General features: G+C 41.9%; 1 long non-coding RNA gene across 1 annotated transcript; it reads right to left on the bottom strand.

Moving 5' to 3' along the window:
• Positions 1 to 671: 671 nt before the first annotated feature.
• On the bottom strand, positions 672 to 3,833 carry LOC125531958 (uncharacterized). The gene is made up of 4 exons (XR_007293644.2): positions 3,656 to 3,833; positions 3,288 to 3,542; positions 1,829 to 1,885; positions 672 to 1,371 (listed from the first exon to the last, which is right to left on the bottom strand). It is a non-coding gene; the product is annotated as an uncharacterized LOC125531958 (long non-coding RNA).
• Between the last annotated feature and the right edge of the window lie 7,446 nt (positions 3,834 to 11,279).

The following is an 11,279-nucleotide window of genomic DNA, read 5'->3' as shown; positions in this document are numbered from 1 at the left end:
GAGTAGACAGACTGGCTTTAAATGCACCCACCCACCGTCTCGCCCTCCACATCCAGACGCACTCAAAAGAAAAATCCCCATTTCATACCTACTAGCAGCGACCATTGCGCTAGTCCTCCAAATCCAGTGAGACTCTGACCGCCATGTCCGACGCGTCTTCTTCACCCCTACATGTTTTTTCTGAGCTGGCCTAAGCCGTGCTAGCTGATTTCTGTTAGTACCATAGTACTTGTAGGTTACAAATCTAATATGTATGTAGCTTCATCCTTCAGTCAACACTCGCATCTGAGTAATACACTCATTATTCATGGACATTCTTCATGGTAGAACACCACTTCTCCCAGGCCATCCAACCTGCCGTATTTGTAGTACATCTTGAAATTCCGTTATCAACTAACGTCCTCCTAACCATCACATTTGCAAACTTGGTCAGTTGAATAAACAGAGCAATACCTTTGGAATTACATAAACCTTTGTCAGTTCAGACATGATTTTTTTGTTCTCCTGATGGAAGACCTAGACTGCTTGCTAGGCACACAAAATTTGCCGACACCACTCATCCTACTTGAAATTTTTTGGGCTCTCCAAAAGGTTAGTTTTGCTATATAAACACGGTCGCCCATGTCATGTAGGTAAAGCAAGTCACCAGAAATAGATGCAACCCCAGCAAATGTAGACACATGGTCATTTCGTCTCACAACATAACCAGTTTTCACTTAGTCTAATTAGGTTCCCACCTGGGAAAATATGACATGACTATAGTTTTCCCAAAATACAAGATGGTAGGGATTGTGCCGCAAAATGACCCCACTACTTAGTCGGGTTAATCCAACTGCCTAGCACACGCACAGCCAAAAGATACACCTACTACTATCTTCCACTTCAGTCAACGATCACATCATACAGAAACTCTGGGATAGCTCCTTTGTTCCCTTTCATTGTCACTATCTCGTAAGCAATCTTCTTCCGCAAATGCTTAGTCTGTCCCTGTCACAAGCCAAAAATGGGGAAACGCTCTCACTGCGTTGTATGCTCGTCATCTTGGCACAGAAAAAACCCTTGAAATATGGTTTTGCCCACCTTTCTGATGTCGTATATTTGGGTCATGTAGGGGTGCTTTCTCAGATCGTACTTATCTAACAGCGTAGCCAACGCCGTCTCAAACTCATCTTCAGTTAGCATGTGGTTCACAACCTCATGGAACTCAGCCTGGAACTCACTCTTCTTCGTGTACAGAGGGCCCAATGTCTCCTTCGTTTTCTTCAGCACATGCCATTTTTGCACCACCTATGCACGATGCCCGGATAAACTTTGCTGATTGCCACCTCCAAAAGTAGTGATCTCATCAACAGCCTCTTGTTTGGTCATCACCTAAATTTGCGTCATATCGTTGTTAGTGTCATTTGCATATTGTAAACTCATAGCTGATGCAACTTAGCAGCTCATGCATGCACTCAATGAACCATTAACTTATAACCCATGAAAAAATGAACGAATTATAATATGAAAGCCTCGCTTTATGACCAGTTTCCCAGCTTCTGAGTTCATGAAGTTATGAGGTGGAGAATTATCTTGTTTCTAATAGATAATACTTATCCAACAAATTAAGGGGGTTCTACTGTGAGCACCTTTGTATCATATTCATCTTTTGGTTTCTTAATCTTGGAGATTTGGGAACTACCACATGATCTCAGATGGACTAAAATATGTTTGCGGAAAAGAAAACTAAAACACATAAATGCATGATAGAACACCAGCAAGATCTGCATATAAAAGCACATGCTTTAAGTGCCAAACGTTGGAATGATCAAATATATGTTTGACATACCTTCTCCACTGCAAGAATATATAGACAAATTAAGCTGCACTCCAGTTTCCATCATCGCTGAAGATCACAGAAATAAGTAGTCTGAGAACATAACTAAAGTACTAAACATGCCCAAATTTCTGCAGGTAGACCTAAACTAAACCCAAAAGAATCATCGGCTCGTACCACACGAAGTCCAGGAACACAACATGGAACAACACTTTGACGATAATTATTAAAGTACTGGATTTGAAGTAAGAAAGTTTATGAGAAACATGTCCACAATTAATGCCTACAGAAAATGTAATACTTGCAAGAACCTAAGAGGAAAAACCAACATCAATTTGCCACATCTGCACCAACCCGTCTCTGCAATTCCACACGAATTTGTAATTGCCGTATTACAAATTACACCATAGAATCCTAATATTGTCTTGCTCATCAAGTGTCCATACTTCTTCTCATTTCATGTACGGACATCAACAACCTTTCATAGAATCCAGGAAGTTTTTTTCTATTTTTGCACAACAAGTTCAAATTCTATTGTAGAAAAGAAAAGAAACCACACATATGTCTTTTCCCTTGAAACTGAATGAACCGCAACACCAGCACAAAGATCCTTGTTATCAAAATTCCCAAATCAGCAAAAGGAAAATAAACATCATAATTTCACTACCTGTACAACTGTAGTTGAAACATACGGAAAGCAATAGTTTTTTTCTCTTTTTTTTACATCCTATCCAGGCTAAACCAGATGTTATTTTTAAGGAGGCCACTTCAGATTCCACATTGAATTTGCAGGTCCTTCCATAGCAAAAACACCATGCAAATATGGACTTCCGTGAGTATTATTTCGTGCTTTTAGAAACCCTACCCGTGCTTTGCTCTAAAACTATGTTTTCTTTGGTGTTTAGAACAAGCCTCTTATCCCAAAAGTTACCCTTCTCTATGTCCTGGCCTCGATGCGGCTTTATACATGTCTCAGTCCTACCTCCTTTCTTCTTTGAAGGAGTGTGGCAATCCAAAACCTATTCTAGCTTCAAGGTTTGTGCTTTAAAACAGAAGACTTTGAATTTTTTGTCCACAGTTTTTTGTATTCTAGTGTATATCAGTATTAATAGAGACACTATTCTCGTATCAATTCACTACACTCATTATGGCTAGCTTAATTTTCTTTTGGCGGTTGTGTACCAGGTGAAAGGCAATATCATTGAAGCACTCCTGACGTGCAGAGTAAGCCGAAAGCTGCAGTTGGTATGGCAATCTGAATTTTTGCAAATGCACACATTCAGTATACTAGAATCTCAACACTAATAGCAGTGTACTTTCTGCCATTCTGCCAATAAGGATCGGCTGCCAACGACTAATCTATCTAGATCGGATTCTCAGTTTCTAAACGATTTTTGCTACCTAAACTGATTTTGGATAGTCAAAAGGATCAACATATAGTTAATCAGCGGCATGGGCTTTAGGTTCACACCTTTTTGTCCAACCTGGGGCCTCTGGGTTGACTCTGTTACTTGACTGTGCCGACCTAGTTGGAGATGAATTTGGAAGACGGCGGCCTCCACCTCGTGCCTTTTCAGGTCCTCCGTCGCTGACCCATTGACCTCAACTAAACAAGGCATCTGAGTCTTCAGGATTGCTACGGTTGGCTTCTCTTGTGGGCAACAAGACCAGAGGAACCGGATCTGGGTGTTTAATGTTGTCCCCGAACTCCTCCCTCAGCGGGAACCTGAGGGAAGGAAGGTAGTGGCCGACGGCCAGGCCCCATTATTAGCAACCTCATTCAGTTATGGTAGATTGTAAAACAAATACCGCGAAATACTCAGATCTTTAGGTACTAACCTATCCACGGCAACGAGCAGAAACTCGAGACCAGCATCCTCCATTTTTCCTTGGCCGCAGGTGGCCGAGACTAGCGCCGCCGCCACCAGCTGCTCGCTTGTAGAGGAAAGGGCATAAATGTGTTCTTGGGGAAAAGGGAACAGAGGTGTCCACGATAACAAACGGCTCAGCTTTTCCGTAACGTCCTGTACTCGTTATCTGATCCGTGGCTCGGGTAGGAATTGCGACGTTCTGGTCCACGGACCAGGACGGCCGCGCGCGCCCACCGTCCCACACATACGGTTCGGCCCCACGGATGCACCACTGTTCCATACAGTATATCCCCGTACGTTCTTTTTTCTCTAGCGCCTGTCAGACGCGTCAGACAGCTTTATACGGATCCTGAGTCAGCAATGGACGCCACAGATATCGGGAGCAGCTGGCCTCGGGCACCAAATCGCCCTGTCCAGAACGCTATCCTTAAAATAGAAAAGCGGGCTGCAAGTAAATCTGTATCCATCGGCACAAAGCATCGCCGACAAGCTCAAGCTGTGAAGATGATATATAATATGTTTGTTCGATCTGTGTATGGTGGACATGTGATCTGTTTATCACACCATCAAATCTGAAGTGATTCGATATATTTCCATTGAATTTTTATGTTTATATTTTGCACTCATTACTCGATTTTTCGGAGGGCTCTAAAACTTCTACTCATAGCTTATCGTCAAAAGCACTAGCTACACATATAAACATAAAAACCATTGCATGCATGCACCCATATCTTCTATATCTAAATAGGGACACCCCACTAGGAGGGGGACTTTTGGTTCCTGGGTACATATGTACCCTACATGCAAAAAAAATTAGTAATTCAACAAAATGTCAAAATTTTCTAAAAAATATTTTTGATAAGAACTTGACCTTCCATTGTACTAGTGAGAAAAGTGATAAAAACATAAAATTCCTCTTTGACTTTTTTTCAAAAAAGACAAATTTCCGGTTAAAATAGCGTGAATAGTGACCTACAATAGGCAATAATTTTTTTTCTTTTTTGCTGTGAAGTCAACATAGTTTTCTTTTTTGTGAAAATGTGTATACTAGTGCGCAAGTAAGTCAACTTTATTCTAAAAATAGTTTCTTAACTATTTTGACTTTTTGTTTAACTATTAAAAATAAATCCCCATATAGGGTACATATGTACCCAGGAACCATCGGGTATTTCCCCATCCCACTAGCTGATTTTTCTGGCTTCTCATGAAGCCACATCACCCAAATTGTTTTAGCCATTGATGCAGTATCTCTCGACAGCCCGCAACCGTCTAATTAGGAATTGATAAAATTTACAAAAGTTGCCACCGCTAAGTGGAAATAACGCTTCGTTCCTTCTCTCATTTGTTCTTTCTTCTCGGACTGAACCTAACATACACACTAGAGCCATTCATCTTGTGCGGGGAGAAAAAAAGCATTCATCATTCCCGACAGCTCATCCTGGCCCATGGTTTCCTCAACCTACCGCGTGTGATAGCACACAAACTACAACGATTCCCCAGGCGGCTGCCGTCACTCCCCTGCGTCGTTCCTCTCGATAGTGTGCCCGATCGCTCCCCATGGCCGGCCTAGCTCCTTTCTTCGATCTCCTTCTTTACTGGACAATATCTTGTGTGCTCTGGTGGAATGGGTTCGCCACAAATAGTAGAACAAATTCTATGTTTAAGTTCACGCGATCCATGGCCTATATTGTTCAATATGGTTGGATTTGCAGTATGCCTGTGCCGAAGGTTGAAGACGACCCATTATTTTTTTTTTGAAGGCTGCGGCCGCACGATTTAGTCAAACCAACCGATAGGCTGATTTTGCATGTCGGCTTCCAACCCAATAGTGTTTTTCAGAACAAGCCCAATAGTGTTTTTCAGAACAACCCTCTCGACTGGCCTTGCTAGCCCAATTAAAAGGCAGGCCTGTAACTTGCTTAGGCCCTGTTTGGTTCATAAGTCCTAGGACTTTTTTTAGTCCCAACTTATAAGTCCCAAGTCCCTAAAAAGTTCCTACATGTTTGGTTCCTGGGACTTAATATGGACTAAAAGACCATATTACAACTATAAGTCCCTCCTTGAGAGTCTTATTTTATAAGTCCTAAATGCCCACTTTAAGTCCCTATAAGTCTCTCATGTTTGGTTTAGATGGGACTTATAGGGACTTTTTTAAGTCCCTAAACCAATAAGTCCCTGGAAACAAACACCCTCAGTTGGTCCTGTTAGCCCATGTATCTGCGGCTTCATCTTCTCTTCTACTCACCGCCGCCGCTCTCTCTTCTACTCGCCGCCGCCGCTTTCTCTTCTATACTCACCGCCTTGAAACGGCAGCCACTACTACGCATGAAACGGCAACATTCAACGCAGATCATTACTCCGCCCTCCATTACCCCGCCGCTCTCTCTTCCACTCGCCGCTACCTTTGTCTATAAAAAGACGTCCTCAAGCACGCACATCGCAACGAGTAGGATGGGCGCATTGAAAACCCCTCCCATCCCGCCGCCGTCACCGGCGTTCATCAATACTGACGGGACGTCTTATTAGTTTCTGCCATGCCATTGTCTTTCTCCAGACTCCAGAGTGGGGAGACGTACTGGACTGGACTTCCGGCGGCTGCCGGCGACTGGCGTGATGCCGATCCCCTTCTTCCCCTCTTCTTCTCCTTCCTCTCCTCCACCCCACCTTCTTCCCTAGCTGATCCACTCTTCCCTGCTCTGTCGCTACTTCTATCTCTGTTTCCTTTCTCTCAGATCCCTTTCCTTTCCCCTTGTTCCTGCCGGATTCAAGCCGGAGGCGATCTTTCTGACCGGATCTGATGCGGCGTCGTTCGATCCGACCGGATCCAGGGCTTCCTTGTCTCCTCCGCAGAGTGCATCCCCAGCCTTTGCTGTTCTTTCTACCTTTCCCGTCTTCCACTCCTCCAATCCCCTTGTTTTTGTTTTCTGTTCCTCTCAACTTGTCCCACTTATAATCTTCGATTCAAGTTTCCCAAAACTTGTTTTGCTGGATCTGCTTTTGCGCAATCTTTTTGTCTGGTTTAAGCCCTCTCTCTCGCGCAGGGGTCAGCAGTGCATCGTCCTTAAGGATCTTGGGTGCCATGAAAGCTATAGCGTGGAATTGCCAAGGCATGGGCCGGAGCCTCAGCAATGATCGTATGCTATTTCTGGCTAATCTGATCCGTTCTACTAAAGCGCAGGTAACTTTTGTTTCTGAAATAAAATCTTCTAAAGTGCGATCAATTGATCTGGTTAATAGATTTGATGTTGCCAACAGTTTTGTTGTTCCTTCGAGAGGGGCCTCTGGAGGGCTCTGGCTAATGTGGAATGATGATCTCAAAGTCACTATTCATACTGCTTCCTTCCACTATATATTAGCTAATGTACTTCATGTAACCACTGGTGTCCAATTTTGTTTGGTCTGTATATATGGTGATCCCTATCATAGACAAACTACTGCCATTTGGAGTGAGATTTCAACTTTTGTGTATGATAATCTGGGTCTGCCCATGATGTGTATGGGAGACCTTAATGACATCTTGTACGATACGGATGGTTGTAGCGGCAATGTTAACTATTATCGTATGAATGTTTTCCGCTCTCTTGTTAAAAATTGTGGATTCTATGATATAGGTTTTAGCGGTCCTGCGTATACTTGGCGTAGTAAACAACACACTTCGAAACCTATTTATAGACGCCTTGATCGCTGCTTGGTTAATTCTGAATGGTGCATGCATTATCCTAATACTAAAGTCCTCAACTTGCCTATTATTCTTAGTGATCATGCCCCCATTCTAGTGTCTACTGAAGGTACTTTTGTTAAACCTAAGCAAACATTTAAGTTTGAAAATTGGTGGCTGCTGGAGAAAGATTTCGCTAGTTTTGCTAAATCTGCATGGAATAATTGCTCAGTTCACTCCTTTGCAGCCAAAACCTCTTATTTGGCAGGTTCCTTAAAGATGTGGTGCAAGAAAAAAAAAGCCTCTCCAGCAGGATCTTCTTGACCTAGAATCGAAGATTAATCAAATTCAACAACTTCCTTTGCAACCGCAGAATCATGCATTGGAAAGTTCTCTTATTTTTAGGTATGAGCAAACTCTTTGTAAGCTTAACCAATTCTATAAGCAGAGAAGTAAGAAAGGTTGGGCTACTGCTGGAGATCGTAATACTAAATTTTTCCATCAAGCGGTGGTTAAACGTAGGAAGAGGAATACTATTTGTTCTGTTAAGGATGAGAATGATATGATCCATTTCAAACCTAGTGCTATCACTGACACTTTTGTTAATTATTTTCGTTATATTTTCTCATCTCCCGATAATAATGCTGATAGGCCTTATCTTGATACACATTGGCCTAGTGACTCTCTGGATCCTACCTATGCTCTTCCTGATAAACATGAGGTTTTACAGATTCTCAAAGAAATGAAATTGAATGCTTCTCCAGGGCCAGATGGGTTTAATGTTGAATTTTATTTGGCGGCCTGGGACTGGATAGGAGATGAAGTCACTCAACTTATCATTAACTTTTACACTACTGGTATTTTGCCTCCACATATTAATGACACTAACATTGCTCTTATTCCGAAAAAGCTTGTGCCTCAAGTTCCCATGGACTATCGCCCTATATATTAGCCTTTGTAATGTTGCTTACAAAATCATTGCGAAGTCGCTTGCTAATAGGATCAAGCCTCATCTTCCTGATTATATTGATCCTGCTCAACAAGCTTTCATTGAGGGTAGACGTATTAGTGATAACATCATTATTGCCCAGGAGATTGGCCACTCTTTCTCTCTTAAATCTTGGAAACACAGTGCTTTCATGCTTAAGATAGATCTAGCCAAAGCTTTTGATCGTCTAGAATGGAATTTTATTGTGTCTGCTCTTGCTCGTAAAGGGCTGCATGGTCACTTCATTAATTTAATTCATGCATGTGTTTCTTCTCCTACGTTCTCTGTGCTGATTAATGGACAACCCTCTCACAAGTTTAGGAGCTTTCGAGGTATTCGTCAGGGCTGTCCGATGTCTCCTTTTTTGCTTGTTATTGCCATCAATGAATTATCTATTGCTCTGAACGAAGCTCTTGCTGCTCATCATTTGCAGGGTATTTCGCTTGGACCAAATTGCCCTTCTATCCACTCTTTGTTATTTGCAGATGACTTGTTGGTTTGTGGGCAAGCCAGTCTTCAAGAAGCTCGTACTATGGCTCATCTTATTAATCATTTTTGTTCTATCTCAGGTCAAACTCCAAATTGGGCCAAATCAGCCATTCTTTTCAGTTCTCATGTTCCTCAAGCTATGATGCAGGATATTAAGCAGATTTTCCCTGTTTCTAATCTGGATAGCAATTTCACTCATCTTGGTCATCCACTTGTTCTTCCTGCAAAAAGAAGAGCTGCTGCATATAACTTTGTTCTAGACAAATTTCTGAATAAGTTGCCCATTTATAAAGCTAACATGCTTTCTCATGCTGCCAGACTTGAATTGATTCGCTCAGTTTTCTCGACTATCCCTGTCTATTACATGGCTAATATCTTGTTTACGAAGAAATTCATTGCTAAGCTTACTGCTGTTATTAGGAATTTTTGGTGGACAGGTGTTCGAGAAAATGACTCAAAAAAGAGTCTTTGCCTTAGAGCATGGAAGGACATTTGCAATTCAAAAGATGAAGGTGGCTTAGGTGTCAGAAATTTAAAAGATATTAATGAGAGTCTTCTTATTTCTGCTGCCTAGAGGTTAGCCAAGTTCCCTTCTTCTCATTTGCATCTTGTGCTTAAGGCTAAGTACTTTCATGATGCTTCTATCTGGACAGCTACTGCTATTTCTCCCAAATCAGCTTTCTGGGCCTCTATTTTGAAATTGTTGCCTAAACTTAAAGCTCATTCTTTTTATCAGTTATCTCAAGGTAATATTTCAATTTGGAGCACACCTTGGTGCACTCTTTGGAGCTCGGTTCATGATCATCTTATTGCTCAACAACCTGGCTTTATATATCCTTCTTTAGTTAAAGATCTTTGGCTTCTAGGTCAAAAAAGTTGGAATCATGATCTTGTTTTCTCCCTTTTCCAGCAACCTTTGGCCTCTCTCATTGTTCAAACTGAAATTATTGATGACAAAAGTCCAGACTTGCTTTGTTGGGATCTTACCCCTAATGGAATTTGTTCTTCTAAATCTGCATATAAACTCTGTTTACAGGAGATTCATGCTAATCCCAGAAATGCGCCTGCTACTCTTCCTTTGGATTTGTTAGATTTTCTCAAATTAATTTGGAAACAGAAGGATTTGCTTCCTAGGATCAAAACTTTCGCCTGGAGATTACTTAGAAAGGCCTTGCCTACGGGTTTGCGAGCTGGTCGTTTTTCCATTCATATTTCTAAAAATTGTTGTCGTTGTGGCCAGCAAGAGGATGAGTTCCATCTATTTTTTCTGTGTAACTTTTCCCGTGCGGCTTGGTTTTCCTCTCCTTGGTTCCTTCGATCGGATGCTTTAATTCAGGGCCATTCCACTATGCATTCTGTTCTTTTTGACTTGCTTCGTATGGGACATCCTCATGGTTCTATTTCTAGTGTTTTAAATTTTTTGTGGTGTCTCTGGAAGGTTAGAAATGATTTTCTCTTTGATAGAAAAAAGGCTCTTCCCCACCAAGTTCATATTGCAGCTCTTGCTTTAGCTTCTGATTGTTATGATAATCTTCCATGTTTACCTTCGAAGCAGGATCAAGCTCATAATCAATTGCCTCCTAATCAGCTCCCTATGCAAGGTAGAACGCTTAAGATAGATCTGTTAATTGTTGGCCCTAAGATCTATTCTGATGCTGCTTATAGGACCAAGAAAGTTCCAGGTTTGTTGCAAGGAGAGGTTGCTACAGGTGTGGGAGTGTACATCTCTATGCCCTTCAACCAAAAGGAAATTAATGTGCAAGTTCAAGCTTCGGCTTCTCCTACTTCTACTCCTCTGCAAGCTGAAGCATTGGCTCTTTCTTTTGCTGCTCATCTTGCTTCTCAACTCAATATTGCGCAGCCCACTTTTCTTTTGGATTGTCTTGCTTTAGCTTTGGCTGTTGCCTCAGGTAATATTTGTGATTCTGCCACCCCTTGGAATATTAGAAAGTCTTTGGCTAGCTTTTTCAAATGTACATCTAATTTGCAACCGCGCGTGTTTCATATTTCTAGAGAAATCAATGGTATTGCTCACAATCTTGCGCAACAGGTTTTTCGTTCTGATGGGCACACTCAACTCTCTTGTTTTGCTGCTACTCATTCTCAAGTTTCTTGTCCTGTGTTGCCCCTTCTTTCAAATCCAGATTCAGGGTTTTAGAATTCATACTATACATTGCTACTAACAACCTTGTTGTGCATGGATCTTCTGCTTCTATTCACAGTGTTGCTGTGCTGGCTTCTATACTCTCTCTCTCTCTCTCTCTCTCTTTCAGGATGCGCCTTTGCCAGATTAAGGATGGTCTTCTTCAACCTGCTGGTTTCTCACAGGAAAAGGAATCCTCTTCCATGTTGTGCATTTTGCAGAGTTTGCCAAGCTGAGGCCAGTTGACGTCTTAAGCTCTGCAGGATTAAATTTAGAGGCTTGTATTACACCTGCCTTTGGGTGCTTCAGTACAC

This window comes from Triticum urartu, chromosome 1A (genome assembly GCF_056163025.1).
Source record: "Triticum urartu cultivar PI428250 chromosome 1A, HENAU_Tu73, whole genome shotgun sequence".
Classification (NCBI taxonomy): Eukaryota; Viridiplantae; Streptophyta; class Magnoliopsida; order Poales; family Poaceae; genus Triticum; species Triticum urartu.
This window is presented reverse-complemented; position numbering and strand designations above follow the sequence as displayed.